The sequence below is a fragment of the Uloborus diversus genome, chromosome 2 (assembly GCF_026930045.1).
Source record: "Uloborus diversus isolate 005 chromosome 2, Udiv.v.3.1, whole genome shotgun sequence".
Lineage (NCBI taxonomy): Eukaryota > Metazoa > Arthropoda > Arachnida > Araneae > Uloboridae > Uloborus > Uloborus diversus.
In genome coordinates, this window is record NC_072732.1 from 189,543,553 (window position 1) to 189,563,876 (window position 20,324).

The 20,324-nt window shown below is 33.9% G+C and overlaps 1 long non-coding RNA gene across 1 annotated transcript in view; it reads left to right on the forward strand.

The window, feature by feature from the left end:
- Positions 1 to 1,102: 1,102 nt before the first annotated feature.
- Positions 1,103 to 20,324, forward strand: part of LOC129216221 (uncharacterized) — a 78,907-nt gene continuing 59,685 nt past the window's right edge. Inside the window, exons 1-2 of the long non-coding RNA XR_008580176.1 lie at positions 1,103 to 1,204; positions 14,391 to 14,581. This is a non-coding gene — a long non-coding RNA (uncharacterized LOC129216221). The remainder of the gene's footprint in view (positions 1,205 to 14,390; positions 14,582 to 20,324) is intronic.

Sequence of the window (20,324 nt, forward strand, 5' to 3'; positions counted from 1 at the left end):
ATTCAAAATTTTGCTCTAGATTTCCAAACACAAAAACCTCAAACATGTCATTACTAGCTCCGCTACGGAGCAAGTTGAGACAAAATTATAGGTTACACAAATTTCACTTTTTGCCATGAAAATCGTGAATTATGTTCAAAGTAGTTTAATAAATGAAATTCAAAATTTACTCTAAAAATATGATGCACTAAATATTACACTTCAGTTCAAATCTTACGGTAAAATCAAAAATGTCGAAATTGTCACTACTAGCCTCGGTCTCCCCTGCTCCAAAAGAGAAGAAATCGTTTTTTTTTTTTTTTTTCTGAACTTTTCGACGCTTCTTAAGGTTCTGGAAAAATTTCCTCGGAAAACATTAATTTCAATTTAAAGTGTAGGTTTTTTCTCCTCGAAGATTTGCGTAACATTACGTAAAATTTGCGTAACACTACAGGATTTTGTTTGAACTACTTAAAAAATGTATAAAGATGCGCGGTCTCTAAGACCTTATTTCCATGTTGTCCCCCCTACTTTTCTTCACCTCCCTTCTTACGTGAAAAGCATACTTTTGATGACATCAAAGAAACCTAAACCATTTTCAAAGTCAATGAAATGTGAAAATCATCAATTAATATCTCATTAAATTTACAAATGAGGTTCAAATGAGGCCCTCTATTACCCAAAAATCAATCTAGCTCCGACTCTTGGAACTTTAAACCTTCTACTCCCGAATCCAACTCCATTACCCCAAAATCAATCTGACTCCGACTCTTGGAACTTTTAACCTTCGACTCCCGTCTCCGACTCCATTACCCCAAAATCAATCTGACTCCAACTCTTGGAACTTTAAACCTCCGACTCCCGACTCTGACTCCATTACCCCAAAATCAATCTGACTCCGACTCTTGGAACTTTAAACCTGACTACGACTCTTCGACTCCGACGCCCAGTCTTGCCAGCGAGTGGCAAGTCGGACACATGAATCGTATTATTTTCCAAGGCGTTTCTTAATTTAGGTTAATCTGGATGACATGCACAACCTTTATTTGCACAGTGCGAAAAACACACGATTGACGCAGGTGCGTATTGTTCTCTGTGATTTCACAAGAGTCTATTCTTGAAACAACATCCATTCTTTATCAAAGCCTTTAAGTAAGATTTTCGGAAACGTTGAAGGATAAAATGAGTATGTGGGAACATATAAAGAAGGATTTCCAATCGGGAGGTATTGTACTTATTTTTATTTTAGATCAAGAAATGGCATTTTTTTTACCCGAAATTGTCCATAAACTAAACAATTAGTGCAATGAAAAAAATTTCTGAAAAGTCATCTATACGTCTTTACTAAGTTTGTTCCTGGTATTTGAATATTTATTATTAAACAATTTTTTTTTTTTTAAGACGTGTGTTTCAGTCAAACAAAATATCTATATTTGATCATAAGCAATTGAAAAAAAAAGAAACACTCTATAACATAGGTTTGTTTTGGTTAAATAGTGGCGTGGAAGCTATAAAGATGACGTCATTGCTCCGCCTACCACCCCCAGCCAGTTTCTTTCTTTCTATTTTTTTTTTTCTTTTTTTTTTTTTGAAAGTGACAGTACGTGATATTTTTAAATATTGTTCACAAAACATTTACATGATGACAGGCTCACTAGTTTGTTTTTTTAAGTCTAAATTTAAAGTATGGGAATGTGAGGCAAAGTGAAATGGTTAAGATGACTGAGTTCTTTTAAAATGAACAAATCGGAAATTTGTTTTGAAAATTACAGTAGACAAAGAAAGAACATTGTATTTTGTAATAAAACTTGCGTTGAAAGAATATTTCTGTTCTTGGCAGTAAATTTAAGTCTTCAAAAAAAAAAAAGTGGAAAATTTTCACTTTTTTTTATGGGGCAAAGTGAAAAATATTTTTTTTTCTCATGAAATATTTCCTATTCGATTAAAAAAATAATATTTTTGATCAAAAGAATCAGTAAATAAAAGGTTGAATGAAAAGGTAATGAAACAATAAACGAATAATTAAATGAATAAATCATTTAATATATGAAGAAAAAACTGGCAGAGTAGAAGAATGAATGAATAAGAAAATGTGAATGAATGAATAAATATAAGTGAATTACTAAAGGAAGAAATGTAAATAAATTAATTAATAAATGAAAACATAAGTGATTTATATTAAATGATTGAGTAAATGAAACTAACTATTTCACTTTGCCTCGCATAAACTTGACTAATTGTACAATTTATTAAAAATACAAACAAGCTTAATATTAACTAAACTAGTATTGCATTGCATATTAGGAGGTCTCAATTAACATTTAAAATCTTAAGAACAGGAACTTTACCATTTTATAGTAAAATAAATAATTTTTGACTTAAACAAAATATTACAATATGAGGGCTATTTTTTTTATAATTGCTTGTATTACCAAATGTTTTAACCTTCGGTGGTATTTTTTTCCTGACTGAAATAGACTACATATGGTACTATATAGTTAAAATAATACCAGATAGGCGGAGCTAAAAGCAGAGTAAATATTTCACCATTTCACTTTGCCCCATGTTCCCCTATATAGTTGAAGCACAATATCGCCCTTAGACATGCACAGGCTACTTTGAAAAAACGTCGTTAAGCATACTAAAAGAGACGGTTGCAAAAGTTTTTCCTGAAACACTTGATGCTAGAAAATATGCACCTGCACTATGTTAATGTTTGCAGATTCTCTAGTGGTAAAGTGAGAAGTCCAAGGATTTTGAAAATACCTTCTTACTGCTTAAGTCGAAGTCAGGAAGACATCATTTATTTAATAGTGACTTATGAATTACAAAAGGTAATGAGGAAATCCAAGAGAGGTAAACGTGCCGGACCAAATGATTTACCTGCGAACTTCTTTGTCCATATGGGAAATAGTGCACACCGCGCTACTTGGAAAACCCATTTTTTCTGAGGAATTTTTTGTCAAAAGGGCACTTTGGGCTTCATTAAGCAAATGCATTTCCACTCGTTTATTTGTTTCACCTCAGACTCTTGTGCCTCATTTACAACTGCAGGGGTTTTGCAAGGGCAATGATACTCACTCCCCAACACACAACATCACACTGCGATGTATGCCTTGTATTGCCTATAGTGAGCATACATCACACTGACGGCACTTTTCTTAAGCCAAATTGACAGTTAACAACACATGCTCATTCATGTGTGAGTTGCGTAAGAAGCGTTATTGTCTAGTATATTTTTCCATCTTCTTTTATGCCTTGCTATTGCCTGTATACTGAGTTCGAGTAATTCTAGATATAACTTTCAAGTGAACCTCTTTCCGAGATTTTTCCTCATTGTGTGGAAACCTGAGAACTTTAGGAAAATATTAAGTCCTTTTTAATCTACTTACCATTAAAAATACTTGGAAAAAGGCAGAAAAGAAGCATTAATTCATCTTTAAAATATCGTTAAAATCAAAGTATAAGTCAATAAATAAATAAAATAACGAAACAAATATTGTTTGCCCCTCCCCCCTCCCCAATAACTTCTGAGTGAATAGTTCGATTTGAACATTTTTTCCATCACGGCGAGGACAACTCATTCCTATGCAACAATCGTCTCAACCCTCGTTTATCGCGGTTAATTCGTTCCAGATTTTACCGCGATAATTGAATTTCTGCAAAGTAGAATTCTGCATTTACAGACCGAATATTTTCTTAATTAGGTTTTGAGGGGAATTCTTCGGGAAAAAAAAATTTTTTCTTGGGGAAAACTTGGGGAAAAAAATTGTAATTAAATTTGCGTCTTGACCTCTGGTAGTTACATTGTTTGTATCAAACAGGTTGGTTTAGCTTTGCTCAACTTTATGGAATTCACATTTCGTATTATGTGGAATATTATGCTACGGAATTTGCATTAATAGTTTTGTGTGAGTTACTAGTTGATACATGAAACAGGCAAAAATAAATGTGATGAAGAATGTTCTTGCATAAATATATACAAAAATCATAGATAAAATGCACATACAGAAGCAGAGTAGTAAATGAGAGTAGAGAAAAAAATATTTGGTTATTTCTTATCTCTCGGTCAGGCGCTTGTATTTATGACTAGTGGCACCCGCAGGGCTTTGCCCGTATTAGAAAATTAAAAGGTATTTTGGTTTCCCTGTATATTTACAAATATAGCATGATGAATTTTTCGCCAATTGGCTTGCCCACGTTACAGTTCCACATTATGATAACTTGGTAATTTAGTCGTCCATCTTATGATAATTTTTCTCAGGAAAATATTCTTAAAATTAGAATAGAAAAAGAACAATATCGAATTTTCGAAAAATCGCTTAAAGGTGTACACCCCATGCTACAAACTGATTATTTGCCAAATTTCATGAAAATCAGTCAAACTGTCTAGGTGCTATGCGCGTCACAGAGATCCTGACAGAGAGAGAGAAAGATCCGGAGAGAGACTTTCAGCTTTATTATTAGTAAAGATAAAAAAAGACAAAGACAAAAAAAAAAAAAAAGTGAAAATGGGAAGAAAAAAAAGTTGGGGAATTTTATAAGAAAATTTGGCTATTTGGGGAGAAAAAAATTTTTTCAAGAGACAAAAATATCAGAAGAAGTCGATTAATTTTATGAAAATATTAGTGGAAAAATAATTTTTGTGTTTGGGGAATTTTGATAAAAAACATCGCTTTTGGGGGAAAAGTTGGAAGGGAATTGGGGAAATCTGGATTTAACCATCTGGCAACACTGACTCACATGCAATTCTTTCTTACACACTACTACTCATGTATGAAAATAGCTCAACTTGTCTGATGATGAAGTAATTGCCAATTAGTGACCATATGTTACCCCGTTCTTCCTCTTCATTTATCCTCATTAAAAGTACTACGTACTTAAAAAGCTAGTACATTGTCAAACACCACTTACAGATGTATTTATCCCATAGTAATAATACAGTGCCAATTTCGGTCTATCTTCGGGCACCACTATTTGTTGAAAAAATCCACTCGTCAAATCTAAAGTTGTAAAAAAATTTCCGTATTCTAACTTATCAATTGCTTCATTAATATTTGGTATGGGATAGGAATTGGGCACCACTTTCATGTTGAGGCCGCGAAAATCGACCACCAATCTAAATTCCCCTGAGGTTTTTCTTACAAGTAGAACGGGTGCGGCATAAGGTGATTCGGATGGTTCCAAAATTCCTGCCTCTAACAAGATATTTAACTGCCTATCCATTTCATCCCTTAAGTTATAAGGGACCCTGTATGGTTTCTTCTTTACCGGATTTTCATCCGAAAGTGGAACCTTGTGTAGTACAGCATCGCATCCCTGCAGGTCCCGTACCGAGCTTGCAAACACCTCTTTATTTTTATTCAGAAAGTCTATCATTTTATTTTTTATGTCAGGTTGCAAATGATCTAACCTAAATACATTACTCCACTTTAAATCGGCCTCGTCGCATTCCCCAAACCGCTCCTCGTTTTCCACAAAATACATGTCATTCATTATACGCTCAGCTTTAACTACTTCTTCGCATCTGACCAACTTTGTTTGTTTGTTAATATGAATAAATTTATCTGTTGGGTTCATTATCAGGACCGGAATTCCATCTTTTTGCGCTCCCTTACTTACAGATCGGGCAATTAAGAAGTTCTTTTCCTGTTGATTATATGGTTCTATCATTATAACCTCCGAACCTAATGTATTTTTCAAGTTAACCTTTGCGACAGACTGAAAAAGGGGGCAAGGTGATTTTTCTGCATATATGACCTATTTGGCCCTGACTCCCGTTTCCAATATTAAACATAGCGTCTGTTTGCTCCGAATTTTCCCATGAAATCATTTCATTGTTTATTTTTACCGTTTTTTTACTATAATTGATGATACATCCGTTTTCAACCAAGAACGGCTGACCCAAAATAACTTTAAAATTTTTTGAAATATCTTTTGAAATTACATAAAAATCCGAATTTATAACTTTATCATTTATGGTCACGTAAAGATGGACCTTTTTAAGGATTTTTATAGCCTCCTTCGCAACGGTATTTATCCACAACGAGCATGGTTGACATTCTGACTCCAATGGTATACAACCCTCCTCAATTAAATTCAACGTCGCCCCCGAGTCGCATAAAGCCCCCATCTTGTTCTGGCCAATCTTAACCTTTATAACAGGAAGCTTTCCCTTTTGCCCATTATTTATACGCACCCCAGGGATTAATGTCTGCGTTTGTGCCGACCAGACCCCCTGGTCTAGTTTTCCGGAATTTGATTTTTTTATGTGCTCGTATCCTGAATTCGTTCTACAATATCGAGCTATATGTCCTATTCGCCCACATTTAAAACAAGTTACACTTACTCTTCTTTCATTACCCCGGCATCTATGCCCCTCCAACAGTTCAACCCTTTTTGTTAGATAATCCATTTTCTCTAACAAGGTATTAAACCCGTCGCTTACTTTATTATTTTCTGTATTCGTTTGATTTATCCCAAACACTGACTCAGAATTTGCCTCGAAATGTTCAGATTGATTTAAAAATGGATTACCGGCGGATTGTGCTGCCCTCCAGACAATTTCTTCACGACCTGCATAATCTTTGTGTTCTTCCAAATTTTTAGGATTTCTGACAATTACTCCCCTCAAAATTTCAGGTCGCAAATTTGCAAGAAGCATGTTCATTAACATGTGTTTACGCTGACTTTCCACTATTTCTCTAGATTCATTTCCGAAATCTAGCATTTTGCTTTTCGCATTAGCCCTTGCGATAAACCTCTCCACTGGCATATTTGGTGGCTGCCGGAATGCCATAAACTCGAAAAGGGCCACGCCTGGGGGGTGGCTTGCTAACAAATTCTCTGAAAAGGACCAGTTTCAATGTTTTAAAATCACTAATTTCGTCGCGAAACTCATTGAAACATTCCCTAGTGTTTCCAAACAGCTTATCTCGCGCCACGAAATATTTCTCCGAATCAGACCAATTCCATTGCAAAGCCGAATCCTCTATCCTTTCAAAAAACTCTGGAAGAGGAGTTTCACTATTAATACCTTTAAACACAGGTATCATTGATAGATTCATTACAGATAAGCCGTGAGGTACAAAAACTCCTGATGCCTGGTCCTTGGCCATCCCTTCCTTATACAATACGCAAAAACACACAAAATTACAAATTTAAAACTTGTAAAAACCACCACATATTATACACCGCTAATATGTTTTTTTTTTTTTTTTTTTTTTTATATAATGCTGCAAGAAAAGAAAGCCACGGCACCATTTTTGTACTGTCGAAACGTACAGTACGCGAAACACCAAAACACATACCCAAGATCACATTAATTACAATTCTTTAAAGAAAGAAACAGCTTTATTCTTACTAGGTGGCATGGTTAAGATGCAGCATTATAACACAAATACAATTGCGAGAATAGTGCTTTTAAAAGAATTTAAAACTACTCCTTGATCAAATACTAACTCTAAAATTAACCCCTAATAAAAGTTAAAATACATTAGTTATCACACGGCCAGAGTTTCCGCCTATATATATTTACAAAAGCACCAGGCCCAAATAACTCTCTGCTTAAAATTAACTAATATGAAATTTGCATTTCACACACATTAAAATAACATCAGCCTATGACAACGTAATACCACAATTTGCACAAATAAAAAAGTTCTTATGTAATACATTAAAACATTACTTCACAGGGGTTGAATTTTACGACGAGACATCAAACACTAAAAATCTCACACGCTGTACAAAAGGCACCAATTCGACCTTGCTTCAAAGATCTAGCGTAGGCTGAATGATTTGAGGATTTGCCCGCTGCCGGTAGCTCCGAACTCCGATTCCTGCTACTATTTTCCCGGGCCACAAGACTTACAATTTCCAACCATCCGATGCGTTCATTAGCTCCTAGGTCTGGTCCATGGGGCCTCTACTTCCGACACAGCGATGAATTTAGTCTGGCAGAAGATTCTGATAGTTTCTTGGTTCACTTATGTGATGCCGAGACTTCACATCTTAGCGAGGAACATTTATCTGCACTTAACCTTCCAAAGGGCCATCTTTACATTCACTATTTGAACGAAACACGAGAGGCTGTTTCAGCCATGCACGCAAGGCGAGATGATATGCGTAAAAAAGGGAAACTTTAGCTCTTTCGTACTGCCTTATATCCATTGCGTCATTTCCAACTGTTGCCACTACGCTTTTCGGCAGTACATACGTACTTAAAAAGCTAGTACATTGTTAAACACCACCTACAGATGTATTAATCCCATAGTAATAATACAGTGATTTATATTTTCCATTTACTCTTTAACGGTTAAAGTGAGATAGCGAATCTCTATACTTTCTTCGGCGATTTTATATCTCCACTCTCTCAACTCAACTAGTACAACTACAGCCCCTCAGAAGAACTTGCCGAGTGGTCTAAGCGATTGCTTCTCCCACTTGAGGCGGCGCGTCAAAACACCTTTGCTCCGGATGTACTTCCCCTCTTTCTGATGTAAAATTTTTCATGTGTTTTTAATATGTAATGTGTACTGTAATAAAAAAACATATTATGCATAACGAAGGCAAGACACTCAGATTATAGTCCTAATCAAAATAAACCCGCGCAATATGCACCAAAGGAAAGAAAGTCTACTAATTCGATTTTCATCTCTAACATGTTGTATTTGTTTTTGCCTCGGTTCAAGTGACTGAGTTTCGCGACATGTACTTTCTTGACAGGAGTTTTTAGTTTTGCGAGAAAGATTTGACTGACGACGTTTCCGATTTCGCGTCATCATGAGTTATACAGGCTGTTTATATAGCTGTGCTGTGGTTGACTTAAGTTCGTGCATTTTTGCCGAACGTCAAGCACATGTAGCTTTAAGCCGAGTTATGTCCCTAGAGGGACTCATTTAAATTTTACGGGGTTCCTTGAATCAGAAAGGAATGGGCCCCAACTGTTAATCCTTCTATTCTGCTTTTGAATTTATGATTTGTCTTATATATGTATGGTTATAAAACTATTTCAATGGTGTCGTTATTCAGTAGTACTTAATAACATTTTAAACTACTATGCTTATACATTTTTCTTTTTAGTTTTTTTTTCGGTTTTTACGCGGTCGGGTTTTTTGTTTTTATTTAAAATTTTTTTCTTTTGATTTGAACAGTTTTTCATTTAAATCTGAACAGTTCGAAAAAATTTAACATTAGCTTATACGGGGAAATTTATAGCAAACACAGATCCCACACCAAAAGACGGATTTGCATCAAACTTTGTTGGAAAAAGCCCTTGATGAAGATGTATAGAACAGGTTCTTTTTTTTATTATTATTATTACTCAGCTATTTTAAGGGTATTTTTAACAAATTCGAAGATTTTCAACATTGACGCATACAGGAAAAGTATCAAAGTATCGAAATATTGTGGGAATCTTAAATATTTTCCTTATTTTTAGTCTCAAGAAGTAGGAAAAAAAAGTAATTAATGAAATTCAAATGCCATCTCTTGTAGAGTTAACATTGGCGCGAGAAAGAGATAAATAAGACTGTAACAAAATAAAATGAATTCAAAGCGCAAAGATTTTTTCTATGGCTACGGAGTCGAACTCTGACTCCTAGAATTTTAGGCCTTCAACTCCGACTCACTTACCAGTTTTGGCAGAAATAGACTTGGAGGGAAAATAACCGACTCCAACTCTCGGAATTTTAAAGCCTTCAACTTCTGATACCGACTCCATTACAACAAAATCGAACCGGCTTTGACTCCAAAGCCCCGGTTTTTACTGTGAAATAATGTAGCAGAGATAGAAGGAAGACGGAGGGTGAGTTTACTATAAAATACCTAACTTAAATGACCATAGAGTGTTTTTGCTTGTTTTCGTTTTTAGTTTTTTCTTACGACTTTGTTAGAGTCTTCGGCTGGCACTTTTCATGGTGCCAATCGAAGGCGTTACTTCAAAATGCTAAATATATATATATAGCGAAAATATATTCAAAATGTTAAATTTATGGCAAAATCAAAATGTTAAAACATATATTAAAATAATAGTAATTATTTAATGCATGTCCAAAATTTTGGAGAAACAGGGTCGTAAAGCTTACAAATATATACCACTCAAATCTTGGTGAGTTTTAACGATTTTCTTTAAATGTTTGAATAAGAGGGTTAACAGAATGAAAAATCATTAAATAAGCTCTGTACTACAATAGAGGTGTAAATGAGGGCATCCCTTCCTAGTGGCTAAGGAGAGTACTGAAGACTGGCGACGAGACTGTAGATAGTGCCATTTACTGATATGAGATAGCAGAGAGCAGTTGGAAACATTATTTCAAGTAGTGTGGATGCAGCTTGAGTTGTTGTGTAAATTGGTGTTTTTTTTAGACTGCAAACATTTTAGGGGTATGTGAAATCGTTTTCTTTTTATGTTCTTATGTTCAGTTAAAAACAATTTCACAATTACATCCGGAAATAGGAGATCTTAAGCAACTTTTTGAAGCACACGTTTAATCGGGCACGCTACCTATACCACATCTTAGTCAGTGCCCCATTAGTCTGTGCCCATAACTATAGGTACCACATCTTTAAAAAAAAAAGGAAAAAATATATGTATTTCTCAAGCGAGGCAACTTGCATCTTTCGGGATGGAAAGTTCCTTGAAGCCACTCGGGAAGAGGTGTGAGTGAAATGTGTGCCCTACAATAAGCAAAATCTAATTTTGCCAAATGTGGACACACTTAGATTGTGCGGAGCGGAAAGCGCAATTTCTGTAAATGATTTTTTTTCCCACTTAATAAATCAATTCTCTACCATTTTGTATAGTTTTTTTTTTTTTTTTTTTCATGCTTTTAAACTATTTTTGGTGACTTTTTTGATGGATGCCCATATTTACTTCCCATTTTTTCTGGTGCAGTTTTTAATGCTTTTTGAAATGAAATGTTTGATATTTATTATTGTTCCGCCTTCTCGCACATACGTACTTGCCGCAGTTGTTAATGAAAGACAAAAATTTGGAATTTTTCGAATTCAAAGTAACTTTAAATTAAAAGAGAGTGCCCATACTTACACCTTTTCCTGTATTATTAAAGTGAAAAACGAACGCAAAGAAAGCACAAATTCTCAAGACAAGTGCGAATGTGTTCTTTACTTGCGTTGGCTTTCATTTTAACCAAAAAGGCACGAAAGTATTTTTTTTTAATTCCCCAGCAAACTTGAGAAAAAAAACTAAAAAAAAAAAAAACTTGTTTTAAATACAAATGTAAATCATTCATAACTAATAGTAACAATGCAATGGGAGAGAGCTAAAATATATTTTGAACGAAAAAAAAGCCACTAAGTTGGCATACTTATGTATACAACATCGTGCCATACGAAAAAACTATCCACATCCTACCCCGGCTATTTCGACTTTTTCAGCCACGGTTACGCCTTTCTGAGAGGCGTAATTATATAAGGAAAACGCCCATTCCGTTATCTCAAATAATATGGAAGATAAACTTAATATCATCAAAAAGGAGCATAGACTTAGTGGTTGTTGTCTTATACCAGCTCGAGACCCACGTGATAACAGGCCAGACAACTCCCTCCCCCCCCGCTTCGTTACGCCACCAGTCGTCGATCTATGAACTTGGCGCGAAACTTTGAAAGCAGTGCAGTCTACCAGTTAAACAATAGTGCTTCTTGCTCTGGTTGAAATAGATGAAATAGGAAATATGTAACTTCGGCTGCACATTTTTGAATACAATACTGTTGGATTTATCTCATCCTTTCCACGTACCGGAATGTAGAGGCAATTAAAATATATATATATATAATATAAGTGTCTGCTGAGTGAATTTGAGCCAGCGATTTCCGCTTCCGAACAACCTGCATGTGAAGAAAAAAGCTGGGCGCCTCATGGAATAAATTTTAAAGTTCGGAGGTAAGTACTTTTCTCAGATAAACAAATTTACATTTTATGCAGTTAAGATTACTTAAGTTTTCCTCCATTACACAAACAATTGTCAGTTTCCTTTCTGATATCTTTGTCTGTAATTTGTAATTTCAGTATACTGCTTTAACATTTGAAACGGTTAACTTGCAACTTTTTATTTCTTTATTTTTTCAACTTTGTACACGCATTTATTCGAAATGGATTTTCCAAGCTGACAATATACATATGTAAAAATTTTCTGCAAATATACTTGTTGCTATCAGAAGCAACGTAACTTGGTGTTGATATTCAGTTAATATGTAAACAAGTTTATTGAAACAGGCTTTTAACTGAACTTATATTTTCCGTTTCGATTAAATTGTTTCATACGCTAGCATGTGTTATTTTGATCAAAAAACATTCCTTGATGGGCTTCCGTAGTTCTGAGATAGAAGATTAGATTTGAACGCCGGAGGTCGTGTGTCCGATACTCAAACATTTCCCCCCAACTACGCCCCTGCAATGTTATTCAAACAAGCTGGTTCTGTGCGTAAATTAAAAAAATATATACGCTTTTTTTTTCACTGTTGTCTTTAAGTTTTATGATAGTTATGCACACATTGTGGTTAAGTTAACGGTATTCATAATTTCTGGGCTTGCGAAAGATTAATTTTGAGCAGTGGATACACAACGTGTTTTTGCCAAATGCTCTGTGCTTGTTTATGCTTAAAAAGGGCAAAATATCTTGAACTACATATTTTTTGAACTCCTTGGGTTTTCTCTTAATAAGCTTTCAGGAACTCTGAAACTGTAACATAAATTGAATTAAGGGGCTGTCTATAAAGTATTATGCAAACTTTTGAACAAATCCCCCCCCCCTCCTCCTTGTTACATGTAACGCTGTTCAACATGAGCATATTGTTATAAACAACGCGTGATGTCACACTTCTTGTTATCTCCTCCCTTCCCCCTGTCACAAAACTGTCACATTGATTTCCTAAAAGAGCATACTCAGCAAAATGTTGATCTAAATTTAACATATATGAGGTTTTAAGTATTAAAGAAAGTTGCTAAAATGGTCATTCTATGAAAAGTTTTTTGAAAAAGGTGTCATCAATTAATGCTTTTTAAAATAATTTTTCAAAAGCCTAAAATGATGAACTATTAAAGCCCCCCCCCCACACACAAGAATCATTAGCAGCAGAAAAAACTGAAAATGGAAAAGTAATTCCAAAAAAAAAAAAAAAAAGGCTGTTTAGATATTGAATACATTTTTTGGATGTACAACATACAGTATTCATGATGTTGTATTATTCATTCTTTAATTAAGGTTTTCCAAGTTGAATTCCTGTGTAATTTTTCGAGAGTGCCCACCGAAGGGGGGGGGGGGTCGGAATCATAGTCTCATAGTAATGATAGCTTTTCAACGGCTATAGATATAAATAACTGTGCCCTTGAAATTTTATGGGAGATGGAGATGTTTTGGGGTTTTTTTTTTTTTTTTTTTTTTTTTTTGAAGTTTTCATAATTGAAGGGGGTTGAGCACCGTCTACTTTGGGGGATGGCACCCAAGCATTCACGTCTTTTTAAAAGCATAAATTTGCTCAGCTAAGTTAACATTAATAATCTGGTATTATGTACTTTAATTTGATGTTATGTCTTTGAAACATATTGCAGTCATGTTTCCCGTTTTCTTAAGTAAAAATGTTTATTTATTTTTTAAAATTTCATTTAACTCTTATTCAAATATAATAGTAATATTATTTTTTGTTTTGATGTAATTTGTAAGATGAAAGTTCATTTATTTATTTGAGTACTTCTTAAGACTTAATGTTTCAATACAATATACGAGTAGTTAAAATGCGATTAGTTAAAAAACAATTTCTAATGAAAAATAAAACTGTGTTTATTTATCACTTTGTTTTAACATGATTGTAAAATAAAATCGTGTTTAGTTATTTGAACACTTTGTAATATTTATAAATGTTTTTATGTCAAATACTATGAATTTAGCTCAGTGTATTTTTTAATGTATGATTATCGGTTCCTTTTTATGTTTTCAAATGAGAAAGTAGAACTTGTAATGCTACTAAAATAACAGAAGTCAATAACAAATAAACCAAATAGTTTTATTTAACCAAAATATTAATCGAAGTGCTCACTTCCCAATATCATTGTGGATCGACAAACGATGACGTCATTTGCTAGTTGGATGGCCTTCCTATCTCGAAGGCCTCGACCAGCTAGGCTGGTAATTACAGACTTAGTGTACTTTACGGTAGTGTCTTAAGAACTTTGTGGTCATCACTGCTTTTCCGGGATTTTTTCGCAATTATTCCGCAATGATAATGCATATTTTCATCATGATTGACATGATACAATGCTGTTAAAAATGAATCAAGATGTCCGAAAAACTCAAAGACGTTATCAAGGAAAATAGGATTTCTATATGTTAGTTGTGACGATTGTTGGATGATCAATCTAGAATTAATTAATTATTAATGTTTAATCATTTTAGATCCAGAAATCATGAACTGGGCTCTAATTAAGCCAGCTTATCTGCCATTCCTCATGTCCACTTCGTATCTGTTATTTGTGTATTTTCTGGGGCCACATCTCATGAATAACAGGCGGCCATTCAAATTACGCAAACTGATGGTTCTTTACAACTTGGCACTAGTACTCGCCTATGCTAGATGTGCGATTAAAGTAAGTACTTGAATGTCAAATACACTAAGCGCAAAAAATACCCTCAGAATACTTCTGACATAAATCTTGCTGGTTCTTATATAAAATTACCCCCTGAATCCAAATATGACCACCAGTTTCCCCCCTCTCGTCCTACTTTCTTCAAAAGCATGAACATTTAGAGCAAATTCGGAGACTCATGGAGATATTCCCCCCTAAAATGTTTTTTAAAAAATATCAACACCGATTTTTTTCCCCAAGGAGTGTGTTTTACAAATTTTCACTTGTTGTTTTTGCATAAAAACAAAGTATAGGACGAGCTCCAGGTGCGAAATTTTTTTCTCGGAGTAAAAAAAAAATTTAAAAAGTTCTGTGAAACTATCGCATTTTGCATAGTCAAAGTTACATCGCAGATCTTCAGTAAATTTCTATTATTTTCCGAACTTGCTTCATATGTTCATGCTTTTGAACTTTGAACCTATCTAGCCTCTCAGAAGAGGGTTAATGGCCAACATAAGGCTCCCTTCCTCTCCAAATAAAAATAATGGCTAAAAAACTGTCAAAAACTGGGGGAAAAATGGGGGCTGGGCACAATTTTTAAAAAATGGCACGCATTGCTCCTTGAAAACTGAAACGGAAGTTATAATTACTCTCGGAGTAAGGACACTGAATTGCTACCTGAGCAGAAATGTGAAGAACTTATTCCTTGAAGATTAATCAAAACGGTTAGAATCATAGTGAAAAAACTATTTTAGCTAAAAAAAGTTTCATTAATTTATAATTTTAGTTAAATTAAAGTTTTGTTTTTGATAAAAGCGTAATGAAATTGCAGCATTTGAATGTTATTTATCAGTTTTGCTTTCAAGAAACGTCGAAATTTCCCAACTGAAAGTCTCCCAAACTGCAGTCGAAGTTAGCTTTACAAAACTACCAACAACTAAGCCCCTAAGGTGACTAAGAAAACTTCTCAGCAATTCGACTACTAGGGAGTTAAAGTAATGATTTCATTGGTGTCCGGCACTTCGACTATTTTGCGAGGTACAACGGAGAACGAAACTACCTTAAGCGATCTAAAAATAAACGAACCTTTTAGTCATAGAATTAAAAAAAAGCTTTTTAATTTGTTTCAAAGCTAATATTTATTTAAAATAGGAACCAATTCAGGTAGGCGAACACCCTAAATATTTTTTCTTCAATATTCATTGCACCTTTCTAAAACTTTACACGATTTATAAATCTGACATAAATAACACATTTTGACTACTTATTTGTTGAAAAAATAATTTTTGACAGGATTATTTTAATAAAAAAAGTCATATATTTAGCAAAAACCTACCATTTCCTTAACACTTCCAGTGCATTCACTTTTTCATAATTTTTAAAAATTTTTGTGTCTATCTCTTCATTAGATACCAGAGAAGGATATGATCCTCCAATTTGGATGTAAGAAACTAAAAACAGTTTCTATGGGTGAATGTTTGAAAAATTCCCCCAAAAAACGTGTTTTTTGCCCTTTAAGTTTTATTGATCTTTATTTCAAACTCACATATTGCATGTACATCAACTTTTCGAGGTTTGTATCACAGCAATATGTTCAATTATCATTTTTGCAAAGTTTCAAATCTTTTAGAGTTAATACTTTTTTCGCTAGAGCTGTTGGCGTAAATCAAAACTTTGACAACGTATTCATGAGAAAATCAAGGAAGCAAAATAAAATTTCAGTTTTAAGCAGTGCATATGAGTTTAATATATTTCTTCTAGTTTTCTCAATAATTCACCGATTTAAAAAAAAATTGCAGATTTAAAAAGAAAAACACTAGGACTCTAAATTTCTCAAAATCTCAAAATGGGCTTTTTTCGAAAATTAAGCTATTTACCTACCTTAATACATTGCAACGTTTTCACGGTCCACCAATTTATCCATAGATTATTTTCAATTCGACTTTAGAAATGTTCTTTAGCACCTGTGTCATGACTGTTTGAATGACTGAAACAGCATCATAAAAACCTCTTTCATAGTAGTTTTCGGTTTCGGGAACAGAAAATGGATGTATTCTTAATCAACCTCCGTATTCGCCTGATCTTCTGCCGTTAGTGATTGCAATACCGCTATACGGAATACCGAAATTTCGAGCCATTTCGCAATTTCGAAATACCGGTATTTGCTGAGGTAAAAAACCGGTATTTTCAGTATTAGCTCAAAATGATAAATATTTTTTAATTTTAGGGTTTTCAATTTAACTTGTTCAATATCTACTGCTATTCTAAATGTACATTTCTATTTCGATGAAACTTCCACAGAAATCAATCTATTGATGTATACAATTTAATTCACAAAACTACAAGTTAATAGAATATCAATAAATAAAAGGAGCAGAATTATTACTAAATCATATATTCATCACTATGTGGTGAGATGAATTGCATTTTCGAGCGATTATGTATCCACCATGTTTTCATTTTTACCATTTCCTTGATCACTCATTTGCCCGTTTGGCAAAGTTAATTTTTAGTGTAATTATGAATGTATTTGTGCTATGAATAATTTATGCCAGTCATCAGTTTCAGCAAAACTTCATGATTATGTTTTTAAAAATATTTTTCTCAACTGTACTACTGTGTTTTAGAAAATATTTTCGTGTTAATATAACAAATGGGAATTTGTTGGTCATCGGCATTAGTGTGCTATGCTGTCTCGCTATTTAACTTCATGCATAACGACATAATATTTAGGAATTATATTGTGGCTGAAATATTTACATAGAGGAAGGGCACAATCAACTGTAACATATTTTTCAGACACTTACACAACTGTAAAAATGTTGAAAAAAAAAAGCGAAAACGAATGCTAACAAAAGAACAAATTTTGTTAAGTTCATCGTTAATTTCAAACCAGAAATTTATTAAAAGGCAAACAAAAACCTATACTGATCAAGGAGAAATAGTTGAAGATGATGCTAAGATGGAAAAAGAATTGCCTCTCGCAGATAAATTACAACTAGCTATAAATATTAATAATAATTATATTACACATAATACAAAAGACACACACACACACAAAGATATATCCAAATCAACACGCGAGAGATCAAATTATTTGACCATGAAGGACTTCGATGCCATTAAAGGACGAGTATCATGCATCACTAGCAGCTCCACCGATCTGCACAAACAGTATTTTCAACTTCAGGAAATTTGTCACTGAAATGAGTTTCAGGGTTAGGGACAATTCAATAGATGCATTATGTCTCTTACTTTTGTTGATTTTTAATTGATGACATTTGTTCCTTCATCTTATATTAGTTTAGAATAAGTTTTTTTCATACATAATGCACTTTTTCCACAAAATTATGAAACATGGAAGCGAAAAAATATGCTGTTGATCATTTTTCAGAAATGTCAAATACCGGTATTAATACCGGTATTACGTTTTATAAAATACCGAATAGCGGTACTCCATTTTTGGTCCGGTATTGCAATCCCTAATTGCCATGTAACAGTTTTCTGTTTTCGAAACTGAAAACTGCAATGAAAGAAGCTTGCTAGATTATGCATTATGCTTCAGTTATTCAAGCAACCGTGACACAGGTGCTAAAGAACATTCCCCAAACCGAATTTTAAAAGTCTATGGATAAATTGGTTAACTTTCAAAACGTTGCACTGTTAGTTAAATGGATTCTGTTTCTAAAATGTTCGGTTATTTTTAGAGGACACTGTGTGAATGCTCTGCAGGGGTACCCACCTTGGAAAAGGGCAGGGACGAGGGGTCATGGCGGAAACTGTGCCATTGAAATATTTAGGGGGTGTTTTGAGGGGCATTCTTTTTCTTTTTGGTGGGGGGCTCTTGCTTTTTTGGGTGGGAGAGTCTTTGAAATATTTAGGGGGTGCGCAAATGCTTTTAGTAGAGCAACCTTGGGTGAAGTATTAGAAAAGAAAGGCATAAATTAATTCTTATTAAAAGCAAAATTTATTGTAATTTTGGTTCTATTCTAATTTTGGTCGACAACTTCGGGCATTTTTTATTTTGACCACCCCTCTTTTCACTTTCGAATAGAAGAGCACCTATATGATTATTTTTACCTTTTTACAATCCTGTCGCTATATTGCTTAATGGGCGCTGAAAAAGGACTTAATTTTATGAACCCAAAATGCTGTTTTCCAAAAATAACGATACATTTTCGTAATCAGCATGTTTGAAGAAATGGATGAATAGATCAGGGGCGCCCATATAGGGGGCAACAGGGGGCTCGAGCCCTCCCCCCCCCCTTAAAAATTGGAACTTCCTTGCTTTTAGTACTTCTTTCTTTGTAAAAATGTAAAAACATTTCTTCTCCAGCCATTAATGAATGCTATTACAAATTTCAAATTTTAATGACTCTAATCTGTCCTGAAATCTGCTTCTATAGGGAAAACATCCTGCTAAACCATGGTTAAAATATCTGACCCCCCCCCCCCCCTTACAATTTGGCATATAGGCGCCCATGGAATAGATGCGTGGAGGAAGGAACATTTATGCATGAGAAGTTGTTAAAGTTTAACGTGTTATTCCTACATGTCAACACACCAAAGCCATCGTTCCGCCATGAAACAGAACACATCCTTTAGTTGATCAGCTGGGATGCTGCTGACCGCTTCCTCATCCCTTGCACGCAGCGGATAAAGCACTTTAACCCTGTACACAAAGGATTTGATGTAACCCCAAACAAAGAAACTAAAAGGGGCGTAAACTAAAGTCGACTCATTAGATTGGTGGCTGTTTCCCGAAATTTCACTGGTTGCCATCATCCAAAAGTACAATCAATTTTGCTTTCAATAAGAATTTATTCAATGGGTGATTTTCAAATGCTTGACACATTAGGTCGGAAACAATTTAAATATTTTTCTTGTTTATAAAAATTAAAACTTGCCTATGTACACATTCTTTACAATTTATACCTTTTTAACCTGGTAACTATTTGTGAGTTAATTTGCTTTGATTTTAGAAATTAAAAGAAACGTTTTGGCAAGTCACCGTTTTTCACATTAGTGTTACCTTTATAAAATATTCTGTAATTTCTTTCCAAAAAATAAATAATCCAACAAATTCTGATCAAACTATCTTAAATACTCAGTAATAAGTCAAAATGGTATAAACATTTCTTTTTTAAAGAAATTTTAAGTATTTGGATGACTGTATTTTTAATGAGTTGCTTTGTTTCCTAAATAAAGGGTAAACTTTACGATAAAAACATTTTGAATTAAACATTACATGTTTTCATTGCAATTACCATGAATAGCTAAAATATTTCAATATTGAAACCAATTTTTAAAGATTAAAGAAAAAAATTATTAATACAAATGCAAAATGCTGAATTTTGGCTATAGTAACACTGACGCATCTTTTTATGCGTTTTATTACCCAGTTCTCAGAAATCAATGGCTATTCTTTCTTCTGCGGAGAATAATTATTTATACACTTTAGGAAAATTAATACATTAATGCTTTATTGGAAATTGAACGATATTTTTGAATAACATTCTACATAGTGTAAAAATTGTTGTTTTTTAAGTAAACAGTCGAGCGGCTTCACAAAAAAGATTGTACCTTTCAACATTGAAACATGTTCTGAGTTGAAACATTAATTCATTACTTCTTGTTTTTTGAAAAACCCTATCAACATCTGGCAAAACATCAGTCCTTATTATGTTATTGAAGTCAGCTACCACAGCCTTTAGTTCTTACAGTAGAATTTTAAATTCTGATTTCCTATAATAAAACCTTTTTT